General features: G+C 36.0%; 1 long non-coding RNA gene across 8 annotated transcripts; it reads left to right on the top strand.

Annotated features, from left to right (window-relative positions):
- The first annotated feature begins 4033 nt into the window (after positions 1 to 4033).
- Positions 4034 to 12300, top strand: LOC113290218. Of its 8 annotated transcripts, none has more exons than XR_003331508.1 (10): positions 4034 to 4104; positions 4936 to 5143; positions 5789 to 5943; positions 6516 to 6727; positions 7020 to 7106; positions 9071 to 9182; positions 10153 to 10440; positions 10961 to 11176; positions 11343 to 11761; positions 11885 to 12300. It is a non-coding gene; the product is annotated as an uncharacterized LOC113290218 (long non-coding RNA). The 8 variants fall into 8 exon arrangements; XR_003331507.1 differs by having other exon boundaries at positions 4045 to 4166; XR_003331506.1 differs by having other exon boundaries at positions 4048 to 5143; positions 11343 to 11429; positions 11611 to 11761.
- The last annotated feature ends 1946 nt before the right edge of the window (positions 12301 to 14246 follow it).

The raw sequence follows: 14246 nt of genomic DNA on the forward strand, positions 1-14246 counted from the left end.
GCAATTTCAATACGGTTCGTCCGATGAGATGTCTTTAAAACACGGAAGTCAATGTTAGCCGTTCATCTAATAAGGATTTCGAATCTTGATTTCCCTGTGTAGAATCGATATGGTTCGTTGGATAAGATGACTTTAAGGACCATCCGGGACCACTACCGACAAGATCACCACCAGCAACATAATCACTGGAACAACAAACCTCCACCACCACCGCCATCACCAGATCCACACTAACACCACCTCTGCCACCATCACAACCACAACATTACTGCCTCCGCGCCATCACCACGCCGCCACCATAGCACACATCGGAACCACCTCTACGGATAGCACCTCCACCACCACCTCTTTCACCACCAGTCCCATCACCAATTTATACAGTACTTTCTTAATCAGCAATTTCTGATTCTGTCACAACAACACCCTCCACCACCACTATCATCACCACCAGCACCAGCAACCAATTTCGATCACAGTTTTCAGTTTCGCCAATTCTGAATTTCAACTCACACTCACTATCCTCCTCCACCCCCTTTAGTTTCATACACAAAACAGTTTAATTCATACACCAATTCTGATTTTTGAGATCAAATTACAGTTAATTGAATAATCCAATTCAAATTCGATAAAACTAGCAGATGAAATTGAAAATTGGAGGAGATCTAGTCCAATCACCCTTCTCCACCGATTCTCCACCTCCTCTACCACCACCACCACCCTCCTCCTGCAACTCCATCAATTCCAGCAACACAATCACCAACACCAAAACCATAACCACTTCTATAACCAGCATCACCTCTATAATTCTTTCAAATTTCGAATAACCACTTTCGTTTTCTGTTCCCCAGCAATGCCATCAGCGCCACCATGACACGATAACCAGCACCATCACCATTCCGTCACCAAATTTCATGAAAATCAAAATTAAATTTTTTTTTTTCGAGATTAAAGGCATCACAAAGGAAAATCTCAAATACCCGTTGGTCAAACACCAACGGAAATTCGCTAATCAGTAATTCAGCTCATTTTCTTTTTATATTCATAAATTTCACATGATATCCTGATTGAGTGAGTTGGGAAGTGGATTAATCCATCCACATACAGCACCACCACTGTCGTTCCTTTGATTCACCATCATCATGACCATCACCAATACATCACGACCACTATCATCTTTCAATTCATTCTTTTTCTTTTGGGAGTAATTCTTGAATTCATGACAACACCAAGAATCTTTTTTAGTTCAAAATAGAAATGGGATGAATTGGAAAAATTGGTCAATTGATACTAATTTCGGTTTCAAATACATACAACAGATACGACAGAAATCTATATCCGGGTACAAACGATTTGGGGTTAATTGAAGAGAACAGTGGTGGTGATAGTGGTAAGATGCACGGTGGTGGTGGAATCGAACAGAAGGTGGGCGGAGATTCAGAGAAGATGGAGAATTTGAGATGTTTCCCGAGTTAGGTGTTTCAGCCTAATCACGAAATATGCTGTTTTGTTGTCATAAGAAAATGAAACCACGTGTTGGTGGTGTTGTAAAACTAAGTATCTCACCTCATTTTCCCATGTGCAAAGCACACATAACCTCAAAAGAAAAAAAAGATCAAACACCGTACCAAATCCTTTGGCTCACTGAATTATGATCGAAGGAAAGAAATTCTTTTACCGAACGTAATAATTATCCACTACTCATTATGAATCTGTGTATATGTTTTTTTTGCTTATTACTTTCTTTTTAGGAAAAACTGACTTGATACATGTACGAATGCATAACTGTTGCGTCTGTAACAATAAAACACTCAAGAAAGATGTTAGAAAGATAACAAGCTGCCCTTTTTCACTCCCTATTCTCCTTCTCTCTGTTTCAATTGCAGTATTGCACCATGATCTGATTAATTGTTGTATTTGTTCCAGAGATTAATATAGATTCGTGGTGTGATCTTTGTCCAAAGCTAACCTTTGGCTGACGATTAAGATGCTACATTGCCTGAGCACTCAACCTCGATTGCCCATTCCGAGGTTTCCAAAAATATTCTCATGCCAAAATATTGTCGAGCTTCCTGAAACAGTAGAATCTTGACTACTCAGAGGCATATGTATTTATTTGAACATTTTCATAACGTTGAGTAAGATTGATGTTATACTAATAATAACATTTCCATTTCTCAGTTCTCACACAGTAGCCTTACCACTGGAACGGAAAAGATATATTCTGAATTGGTTCACTCATTTGGGTTTTTGCTTATTTGTTTATATGGCAGCTGGAATCAGGTTAGACTTTCACAGAATTTATGCATGGTTTATTTAGATTCGCTTGGGAGTTTAGACAGGTCTTGATTTTGAAGTTCTTTGAATGTTTAAGAGCTACTGCTCAGTGCAGAAGGAAAATCTAGCGTGCCTAGGTTCCACGAGACAGTGGCTGTATAATAGGCATGTGGTCTTTTCCAGTACGAAGCAGGTTGATATTGTGCGTCTTTAAAAACCAATCATTCCATTTCAGGAATTACACCAGTGATGCTACGGTTGTCCTTGCTTATATTTAAAAAGATGGGGAAAGGAATTTAGTAGCACCACACCACATTCATGTGCTAACGCCTAACAGAGATAAATACTGAAGCACAAGCAATATACCAACATTGATATGCTGTTCTTCACATGCTTATAAGGGGTACAGAGACAAGAAGTACGTATGGCCACATCTACAGATGATGAGCTTGCAACTGATCCTCTTAGTTCATGGTTTTGAGCATTACCAAAGGACCATGCTCTTGGTCATGCTTCTTTCCTAGGTATTAAGCTTTATATATTAAAAATATTTTGAGTTATCATTGTCTAAATGGGTATATGGTCCTTACGCTAGCAGTTGTAACGATCGCATGAAAATGCAGGTAACAACTATGTAGATGGTCAGTGGGCTGCTGGGGATGCACCGATGTACTCCGCTGTGTCTCCAGAGGATGTCATCATTGCAAAGCCTAGGTGAGTCGAAGGTACCAATGTGAAACGTTGGTGTTCGATAAAAAGGATTTTCTAATCTGCTAAGGACAATGATGGCATATTATTGTTATTATTGTTTGGATGGCATAAGATTATCCTTTTTATGGTCATTTTTGTTGAAGTACTTCATTTCAATTACTCGGTGCTTCTTATTCTTCGTAGGGATGCGGAAGATCGTATTGGCTTGGCTTCTTCAACACGGGAATCAAGTGGAAGCGTTGGCTGCGGTTGAGGCAGGTTAGAGACCGGCAGAACTTCTTGATGAGGTACTTTAAATTCCTTGGATAGTTTGTTCCAAGACTGTGATACTCATCTTATGCATTTCAGCTTTTTGAATAGACTTGATACAGAACGATTGCCACTGGATTGTTGTAGTTGTAATTGATAACGTTTATAGTTTCGTGTTAACTTAATAGTTACTATTATTGGCCTGCTTTATGAACCCACTACTGTCCATTTGATATTGGAATCCGTATGGACCGTCTCTGTAAAATCTTAACCTATATGGGCACCTTAGAGTCCTGAACTGACTTCCTTCTTTTCTGATTCTATCTTGCTTTTCATACTCTTCTGGCATACTTGCAGTTTTGATTTGTCTTCTGTTATGTACATTAGGACGTAGGAGGAAGGGTGGAGTTTGATTTGTCGTCTCTTGATGTTAAGACCATGAACCCTTCAGAGGCCACCAATAACTAACAGTGTAGACCCCTTGAACTAATATGCGGCTACACTTTAGACAGTTTTCTTTAATCTTCATTACAGTTAGCTCAATTGCATCAAATCACTATGAAACAAGTGTATACCACCTAAACCCTGTGTCGTGTGGTTCGCTATATTAGTAAATCACTGTAAATAAAAAAAGGTGGTCTTTGTCTCCTTGATCAAAGAGTCAATTGGTGGACAGGATTCACCGGAGAGGATCATCCTGCGGTCGGGATCATCCGGATGATGTTTGACTTGGACGGTTGGGAATTTACGAGGAATGCCTTTTATGGAACCGACTAATTCCTTCGGTCCTTCTATTTTCCTTCCTCTCTTCTCCTTCCTGTCATCGATGGATGGACATCTGTACCTATAGCTGCAACTGTAATTTCAACTGTAAGATCAACTCCTCTTCCATTTGATTCTGGTCGAAGTAACTTTCTCTCTCTGTCAAATTGGTAATGCCCTAGATTTTATTTTATCTCTCCTGTCAGCTGGGATAAACCGATTGACGGAAAAGTTTTTATTCTGTCGAAATTTGTTACTATGTCACGGCCCGACCGAAGCTACCGATTGATTATTAACTTTGGTTTAGAATTTCCTCTATAGTTTGGATACTATGATTCTTTGATGTGTCAGTCTCTGTCTCACTGCGCAATGGTATTGAGAAAACTAGGTTTTCCTCACATTGCTTTTGTTTGTCAGATATTTTGCTTAATTACAGTCCATCCCTGTTAAGGTTGTGTATTAGTAAGGATTATTTCCTATCATGGGTAAAGTAGAGTTTTTTATTTTGTAAGTATGGTGTTTATCTCTTAACCAACATCCCTTTAGTTGGGGTTTTTCTTACAATGTTAATGTACTATTTAGAGGTTTTTAATTAAGTTCTTTATGAGTTTGATATCATGATTATTTCACGTCTCGAATGTCAGTAAATTGATTTGGGTTTTGAATTAGGGTTAGTGTAAATTATTTTCTCTATTTATTAATTGAGTCATGGCGTATTTGTTTGTATGAATTTAATCATTGATCAAGTAATCGTACGTTTGTGTGGTTCAGTTCTGTTTCTAGAGAATTGTTGTCTTCCAACCTTCATTCTCATCCCTGTACTCATATGTTATTTACAGGTCTGTGACATTCACTTTATGTTAACAACGTATAAGGAGCATACATGACTATGTGTTGTTCGCAAATTTAACTTTTTTTAACTTATTGTGGATCAACCAGGTGATACATCTGCAATATAGTCTCCTGGTAAAAAAAAAGCTTTGGGAAGGCCCAATGTCCATTACGAAGAGGCTGACCAATCACCTGGGTGAAACAACAGGAAGAAGACCATGGGAGTTCGCATAGTAATTAAGCATGCCATGGACATGATCCATCTCCTCAGAGACTAAAAACCAATTCAAGTTATTGTTGATGCTGTCATCAACAGGTAAATGATTACATCTTATCTTCTACAGTGATTATGCTTTCATCGATATTGAACTAAATCAGACCATGATAACTTTGAGAACTTATATATTTAGATCTATGATGTTTCCCCCTTATGTATGGTTTTTTATTATTGCATAGCTAATTATTAGACGAATGGCCACGAGTATCAAATATCACCCAGCTTAAGCTTAAATATCTTCGTATGAGCTAAAAGTACCAGGTTTAGTTTTTCTACTCCGAACCCTCATATCCATAATTAGTTCAAATTTATGAATCATATTTTCCTTACATCTTATCCTCTGGCATTTCTATCCGTTTTTAGTGGACCAGGAGACAATGCTACCCGAATTTGTTTGTTGATATCTCTTCTCTTAGAAGTGTCATATATTTCATTATGTTTTAGCTTTGTGGATATTCTTATACCAGCGCTACAGTTGTAAGCTGTTTAACATTTGATTCATGAGGTGGTTGTTCGCAGATTAATTTCTTCAGTATTATATGTTACTTGAGGTTATTTGCAATATTTTGGATAAACTTAGTTTACAAATGATTTAGTAGTGTATGATCCTTCTATGATTAAGTAGTATGTGTTAAAGATTTTATAAGCCCATATAACAACACGACGTTGTTCATTTTCTAACAGGTTAACAGGTTAACACGACGTTGTTGTCAACAAGTTCAGTCCGAGAAGGCAAGAACTCTTTCACTAGGGAAGTCCTCTCAGCATTGAGATCACATCTACTGTCGTTCTAGGAGACACCTGGCGTCTAAGTTGTTGTCGGCAAAATCCTTATTTAGGTACATATGATGTTATCTGGCTTGGGAATCATATTCTGTAGAGTCATAACTCTATAAGTTCAGGCTCCATTGTTTAGGTCATTTGCTTTCCTCTTTTCATGCATTTGCTTTATTGTTTTCTGCTATAAATGCTATTTATGCAATTGCTTTATCTTCTTAGTGATTTGAATTGCATATGAAGAGATGGGTTAAAAGAAGGGCATACCTCTAATCCGTGTACCATGATTAAGCAAACAAAAGAAGAGAAAACTTCTCTCTTCTAAATAAGAAAAGGAACTCTTCGTCCATTGATGGGAATCAATATAAGATACATACATGATTATGGTACCATAAGGAAATTTCTGGAACATCTTCTCAAAGAAGTGTGAAAGAAATTGGTATGCCCTTTTAACTCTGATTATTTATTTATGTTGCTATGGGTATTGGTTCTCCTTTGTCTTTTATTTTCTCTTACAAGAATCGGCAAGTTCTTTGTCTTGGTGGATGTCGTTTTAGTATGTAATCTGATTATGGTTTCAATACTTAAGGCTCAAATAGAGTTCAATTTAAAGTTCCATTTGGTTTTACTACAGATTCTATCTTACCGGAGGAAAGGAAGTTCATAATGTGATTGGGAGCAGTTTACAAGATTTGGTTAGCTATTACATTGAAGTATTGTTAAACCAGGCATGACTTAGTTCTTAAAACTCATGACAAAGAGTTGATTGATTTGAAGGTTCATTCACGAACGGACATCTGAGATAACAAGACTAAGTATGAAGAAAATATGAGACTTGACTGATAGGTAAGTTCATGTTTGCTGTACTCTGCTGTTAATACTGGGTATATTTTGTCCATTTTGTTCGTAAAGCTGCTATAGCTCCGCTTCATAATATCAATGAGATAGTCAATTGAGTACCACCCCTGCGAAAAATTGGTAATGACTTTTCCCCCATCACATTAACAGAAAGTGATTTTTCATAGTAATTAAATGAGGCACAAAAAGTCGTAAATGAGTACAACATACTGGGAGGTTCAATTCTTAAACTTATTCCCATTCATCTCACCTGTGTTCTTAATCACTTTTCTTTATGCAGGAGTTGTAGGAAGCAGCTACGTATAATAGCTGTGAGCTCTGACAGATTCATTGGTTTGATGGTCTATGTGTCTCAATATATATCCAGGTAACAAAAATATGGATTCATTTTTTGCCATTAACAAAGCTCCATTATCCTAAAAATAAAAATAAAAAGTGTTCTTCAACTTCAGAAAAACAAATAACAGACAAACAAAAAAAATAAAATATTTAGATCAAGTAATAGATCGAAACCGTTGCTCAATGTTTCATATTCATCATTTGAGAAATAAAACTCGGTCCTTTATTCCAAATCCTGTTTAATATTTGAAGGATAGTTTTTCAGAGCAAAATTGTTTTTACTTTTCAGAGTTCTTATTGTTTGAATAGCAGTAGATTGCATCTTAATCATGATTTCTAGACCTAGATTCTGCAAATCTTATGAAGATATTTATTGAAATCCTTAGTACAAGATTTTGGAGTTCATAAATCTTAATAAAAATTTACCTAACTTGGCTAATCATGTTAATAAGAAACCTTTACATAGAGAATTTACCTAACTTAGCAAATCACTCACACGGGTTTGTCTTATAGCTCCCAAGGTTACAGAAAGCCAATCCCCCTCTACTAGGAAGCAGAAGACAACAAGGTTGTCTTCACACAATTGGAGGTGTTTGTTTGGGGTCTTCAGCTTGATGAACATAACTCTTTGTAGGTTTTAAGTGAGTAGAATTTTGTGATGTCATACTCTTGGTCTTTTCTGCTTGATTTTTCAGTTGTATATATCATTCAGTTAAGTACTGCAGTGCTATGATGGCTGAATATTTTGCATGGTGGATTTGCATTGCTAGCTGACATGGGCAGTAGATTTTCAGAAATTGCTAAGACTATAACCCAACAGATTTATGATGGAAAAAAATCATCCATTTTTTTTCCGGTTTAAATTAGTTATCAGGGATTTTTATTTTTGCCCTAATTTTATGAATGTGGTATGGTTAGGACAACTGATAAATGCCATAAAGAGAGAAGGAAGATAATTGATGAAGTTAATTTCCAACATGTTCCCCTTGATGAATACAAGCTGAACGGCAATCAATAGTCTCCTTCATTAAGATCCTACTTCTCTCCCTCTCTGACTACAGTTATTTCACTGTCCAACAATCAGTCATGGAAGGAGAGCAGTTAATCAATCAATCCATCACTCCACACTCCTCAGTCAACGCTCCGTAAATCGGGCGAAAATTGAGTCAACACAGTTTGTTTCAAATCCACTACTTTTTCAATCCTTTTCGCCAGATCTTTTGTTGATTCGGTCTGGATTACACCTTTTGTTCTCAGATCTGTGGATTACCCATCTTTTCCCATCGAAAATACAAATTTTACATCTTTTAGTGCTCTTTAAAGACTTGAAAATGAGCTAAGAAATCTCTGTACTCAAGCTTTTTAATTTCCATGTCTATTTGGCAAGTCGGATGAAATTAAACTTTACAATTTAGATGGTTATAAATTTGGATGCTTTGGATGTAGAATCTGTGTTGTGGTTCAGAATATGTGCAATGGTTCAGTTAAGTTCTTTGACTTATTTCTAATTTAGTAGGGGAAGATGCTGCTTTTAGTGTAATCTAACTTAGGAGAAGAAATTTATTTGAGCAATAAATAGTCTACATGGCAATGTTCCGCATTTAGTGTAAACTTATTCAGAATAAGTTTAAGGTTCGTTGGTAGAAGTACCAAGGTTATTTCATATTTGTGTAATTAACTTTGATATGGAGTTTGGGTATACTATTTGAATGCTTTAATCTTTTTAGTGGCTAATGGAGAATATAAAAGTTAGTGGTGCAGTGGGTGGAGTAAGTGGGTCATACTCATACAATGGTTTGATAAATTATGCATCATTTGAGTTGGTTTTTGTTTAGAATGTATATTAGCGAATAAATGATCAATCACACAACTATAATCTTTGAAGAACCCTTAAAAATCGAATATATTTCTAGCAGTGGGATATGTTCCTTATATTAGTTGGGATTCAGTTGGGTAGTATGATTGTATGAGTTTTTGGCCTGAATATTTCAGGTTAACACTCTGGAGCAAGGTGGTCATGTAACAGGAGGACAATGGAAGGATTACTATTTTCCATAGTCAAGGATGGGCACAAATCTTTGCTGGCATAAGCTTCAGGTTGAAGGTAGCTTCACTTTCCTGCACACCTTTATCCTGATCATTCACAAATGTGTTTTCTTCGGAAAGAAAATGAATAATTGGAATTTGTATACATATGTTTTAGGAGATTAATGTTTATTCACTGGCACAACATCCCAGTCATGATGCTGATACTCATTGCAATACTGATTTGCTAATTCCATGCTAATGTTATTTACTAACCAGTAACTCATATTTAGTTTTCTTTCATTTTCATTCGCGTATCCATGCAGATTGTTTTTTCAGTTGTTGTTGGATATGCAGATTGTTCTTTCAGTTGTCATTTCAAATTATATGTATGGATTATTTATGTGATCGGTTCACTCACTTGGGTTGTTGTTTATGTGTTTGTGTGGATCAGGCTAGACTTTCACGGAATGTATGAATGGATATAAATTGACTCAGGTTTATATCTAATTTATTGAACTCAATAGGTATCTTATTGAGTTCTTTGTGAATTGGATTGTTTGGAAAGAAAATGAGATGTTTTTTTCCCAACATAGAAAATGGTTAATAGTTGTCAATGAGATGTGTATTACGAAGAAATAGTTAATAGTTAACATAGAAAATGAGATTTGATGTCTATTACGGTTAAAATTTATGAAGAGGGCTATCCTGGTATGTGACTTATGTGATTTGAAATTCAGTCATTTGTTTTTCTTGCACTAATGCAATATGATTTTTTTTCTCCACTCTTGGTCTTTTACCAAGGAAAACATATTTGCCTATCTAACCCACTTAAACTTAACGGTCCATAAAGTTTGTTGTTGAGTTGGACTACTGTAATATTCCTTACACACAATTAGGTGTTCATCTTATGTGTAGAATATAGGTTTTATGTTGGCAATGTTTGAAGTAACTTCATGGCTACAAGTATTTTCTTGACTTGCCGTTTTTATCCAACTAATTTTGTTGGTCCTGATGTTTTTCTCATTCTATACTTTACATAATTTCAGGGGTGTTGAGATCCTGCAACTTGGGATCTTCCCGCCTCATTAATGATGATGGTTAATTTTGCTGCCAAAAATGTTGTATGGTAAAAACATTGTGTGCGGCTCTATGGAGTTTGAAGATGGTGATGATGGTTATTTCTACTGCGGACAAATGCAACTCACAATTACATTGTAATACTCATGTTGGAATATATTCAGTCTTCCTTTCGCATCATGAAAAAAGTAGAGTTGCTTGATTCGTCAGAATCTCAACCAAAAGCATCTCAGTTCTGGACAGACGACCAACCTAAGGTATGACATAGTAATTTACGCTTTACACAAAGAGAATAAGAAGCAGTGATAATAACGACATCAGTGAAATGGGATATGAATGAAAATGTTAGATGGTTATTATAAGACCGGAGCATACTTTAACATAAGCATAAGCATAGAGCCAAATTATATGATGAATAGTGGGTTTTTACACTACCTGTAATCATGATTTTAAGTGGTATCCTTGGTTATTTTGTTTCTAAAAACTAATGTGATAATATAAGACCCAGGATGCAGACGATCAGGATTGTATTCTCAAAATTCTGGAGTCCTTTCTTTTTAATGTTAAATTTCTTTGTAGGACTGATGTTGTGTCATTTATATACATTTGAATTACTATGGTGTTAAGGCCTTGGTTTTAGGTTAGACTACAACGCTTCTTGCCTTCATTTATGTTAATTATGTAATAATAAATGGTTTATGCATTGTTATCATCTATCCTACATCGAATGTTCTTGACATCCTTTTTTCTTCTTCGTTTGGCTTATTTTCTGTGTAGATGAAGAAGAGCAAAGTAAACAACTGTTGCACCCAGGGAAGAGAAAAAACATTACATTGTTCCCCTAACAACAGTTGACAATCTTACTTAGGGTATTCTGATCAAGTATCTTAATCAGATTATGCTTACTGAGCATGAAAGAGAACTTGGTGAAACAAATGAAAATAGTTAAAACTGCAACAAACTTGCAACAGCTTCTGGATAGTATTGCAGAAGGTATCTATTGTTTTACTGTTTGTTTTGCTTGAGGTTATTGATGATATTTTACTACCAAAGCAAGTTTTCAATGCATATATAGTTTGTCGGCATATAAAACATAACAGGGTGTGTTGACTGCTTAACTTTGTGGAGGTATACTAACCTGATGTCACATTGCAAACAGATGGCCGGAGGTGGTTATCTTAGACAAATGATATAATTAGTAGCCCAATAGCATTTCTATGGTACTACAAAGGTTGATGCAGTTAAAGTAAGATAATTTTATCCCTAGATATTTCCGTTGACTTTATCTTATCGAGTTTTTTGAGTCTCTTTTTGTCCGATCTATTTCAACTTTGTGGGGATGGCATATTCTTTTTTTCCATGGTTTATAAGAATGATTTTGTTAGCATCAAAGATTCTGACATCTTTGTCGCGGTGAATGAGTTCAGTTCTACCATAAAATTATGGGTATTGGTAGCTGAGTTGCTGGCATCGTCTCTGTATATGACAACAGTGGATGTTACCTATATTTGGCATCTTTGCTTAATGGGAAAATCGCTCACTGGCCTGATTGCAGAACATGTCCAAGACTGCCAGCAGGTTAGTTGCATCAGTCTAATATAACTACCTATAATCCCACAAAACAATTCTGAAGCACGAGAAGGGTTACGGTTTTGTTAGCAGCTGAAGGGTTTTTGTGTATGATATCAATGCATAACATAGGTTTCACTAAGGAGCTAGAGGATGGCTGCAGAGAGGATGATGGAGGTTCAGAGAGGAAGACAGAAGCAAACTTAAGATCATAATGTTGGGGTTAGATGTGTATAAAGCAGGGTGTCAGGTACATTCTCTTCTTGCTGTCTTAGCTCTTCTTGCTGTCTTAGCTCAAATGGCAGAGCGCATGGTTTTAACCATGTAGTTGTGGGTTCGACTCCCGCAGATGACGTAGTTATTTGAATAAACCAGAACTGTACATGCTTCAGATACCAGTATATAGTGCGACATAGGTGTACATGTAAAAAAAACATTTTATCTCTATACATTGTTTTCTATCAATCACATACTAATACTGTTTTCTCAGCACTTTCCTTTAGAGGAGAATATGTTGATAGTCGGACATCATTAATCGTTACAGTACTCCGAGTTGATTTTTTTTACCCATTTTCTTTATTGTAGAACAATCTGATGAAATGGCAAACTTATTTTTGGGATTATTTAATCACATTTCTGTTTTATTAGATAAGAAGCTTGAAGAGCGAAATGTTTTGTGATATTATAGAAATTGGACCATGGATGTTGAGGAGGGGTGATAATGGGGATACTGTTACTTTTAACTGCTATACCCATTAGGTGTTTCACTTTCTTATGAGATGAGATGAAAATTGGAAATCTCTGAGTATTTAGACATGAGATGAGAACTTAGAGTAGAACTGACCCGTGCACGGGTGATGTTGAAAGGCGTAAGAAAGATGGTGATGTAAGGAAAATGTTGGATTTGATAAATTCTAACGGTTTCTCAGTGAAAAATGGATGGATCAGGATTTAGGGGTTAATTTGTTGATGAGCTATGTGGTGGTTGTTCTAAAAGAAATATCTTTGGTTCTCCTTCCTCAAGTAGTCAAGTTCGCTTATACATGCTTGCATAAGAACCTGTCTTTTTGTCAGTGTCAAACACGAAATGCTACATTATATATTCTGAAACATGTATGATAGGCTTTCTATTTATTAAAGTACTTGATTAGAGATTATATCTCCTTGATGAACAACTACACGAATCTGGAAAGTTTCTTGACGATTTCTAAGATATGCCAAAACCAATATAAAATTGGAGTGATGTCGCTGGTATATTTAGGAGTATCAGTTGCTGCAACTTGAAGTATGAAATTCTGAAGTCAATGAAGATATTGAACTTTTCCCAGGTTCATCATGGTTACCAAACCTCTTTATAAGTTAGGAAAATATTGTTGGTTTCATACTTCAAGGGTCGCCAAATCCTAAAAAAATTATTTATATCGTTTTTGCCGTGAAGACACAATAACTTTTGCAAGAGAAGTTGGATACCAACCTCACAAGAAAGTAATTGGTTTCATGCGGATAGGTGATGGGATTTTTCTCTTTCTAAATGGTAGTGCTAAACATCATTCGCAAGTTTGCACGTAGCTGAATACATTTTTCTCACTGCTGATTCTTCTTGAATTGTTTTGCTTCTTTTCTTGAGAGGTCGTCATGCCGCATATTATACGTACAAGGCTATCAAAGAAATAATTGAAACCAGTGTTTGTGGAATTGATCAAAAGGATCCACATGCTAAATTCCTGAGACAGATTAAACTAATTATGTAGGACGAAGTTCTATTGCATCCCAGACTTTGCGTCGAAGCAGTTGATTAAGCATTTTGTAATTGTGGGATCCTAAAAGACCATTTCGTGTAGTACAAATATTATGGGCAGAGGTTTTTTAGGAAAAAATTGCCTGATATCTCTGGATGATATTGGAGAAGAAATCGTGGAAGCATGTCCGAATATCATTGCTTTAGAAAGACATCATTCTGCTGACTCTTAGTCAATATATGTGCCTAGATAGGCTAGAGCGGAAAAATGTATCGTTTGCAAAATTCTGAGTAAAGATACAAATGTGGATAATATTATATTTACTATTTTGATTCATATTTACACATGTCATAATATTTCGAATATTCATATTCTGGATATTATTATAGGTTGGTGATAATTCGAAGGAAGTTGTTGATCTTTCCGCGTCAATGGGTAGGTGTAAAAAATGCCTAAATTAATAGTCGTCATTTATCCCTAGATTGCTAAAGATAAGAGAGCACGCCAAATACGTTTTATAGAGCCGATTATACTGTCAACACGCAATGAAAATGTACACAAGATTAATATGGCTTCTTTGGAAAACATGTCTGCAAATATGTATATACATTGACTTGAAAATGTACACAAGATTACCCATAACAACCATATTGTGATGGACATGAAAATGTACCCAGATACATCTAAAAGGTTGAGTCTCGCTGTAGGTTGGGTTAGAAAATATAAGTTGTTGTCAGAGACTGACTTGAAACTAA

This window comes from Papaver somniferum, chromosome 1 (genome assembly GCF_003573695.1).
Source record: "Papaver somniferum cultivar HN1 chromosome 1, ASM357369v1, whole genome shotgun sequence".
NCBI lineage: Eukaryota > Viridiplantae > Streptophyta > Magnoliopsida > Ranunculales > Papaveraceae > Papaver > Papaver somniferum.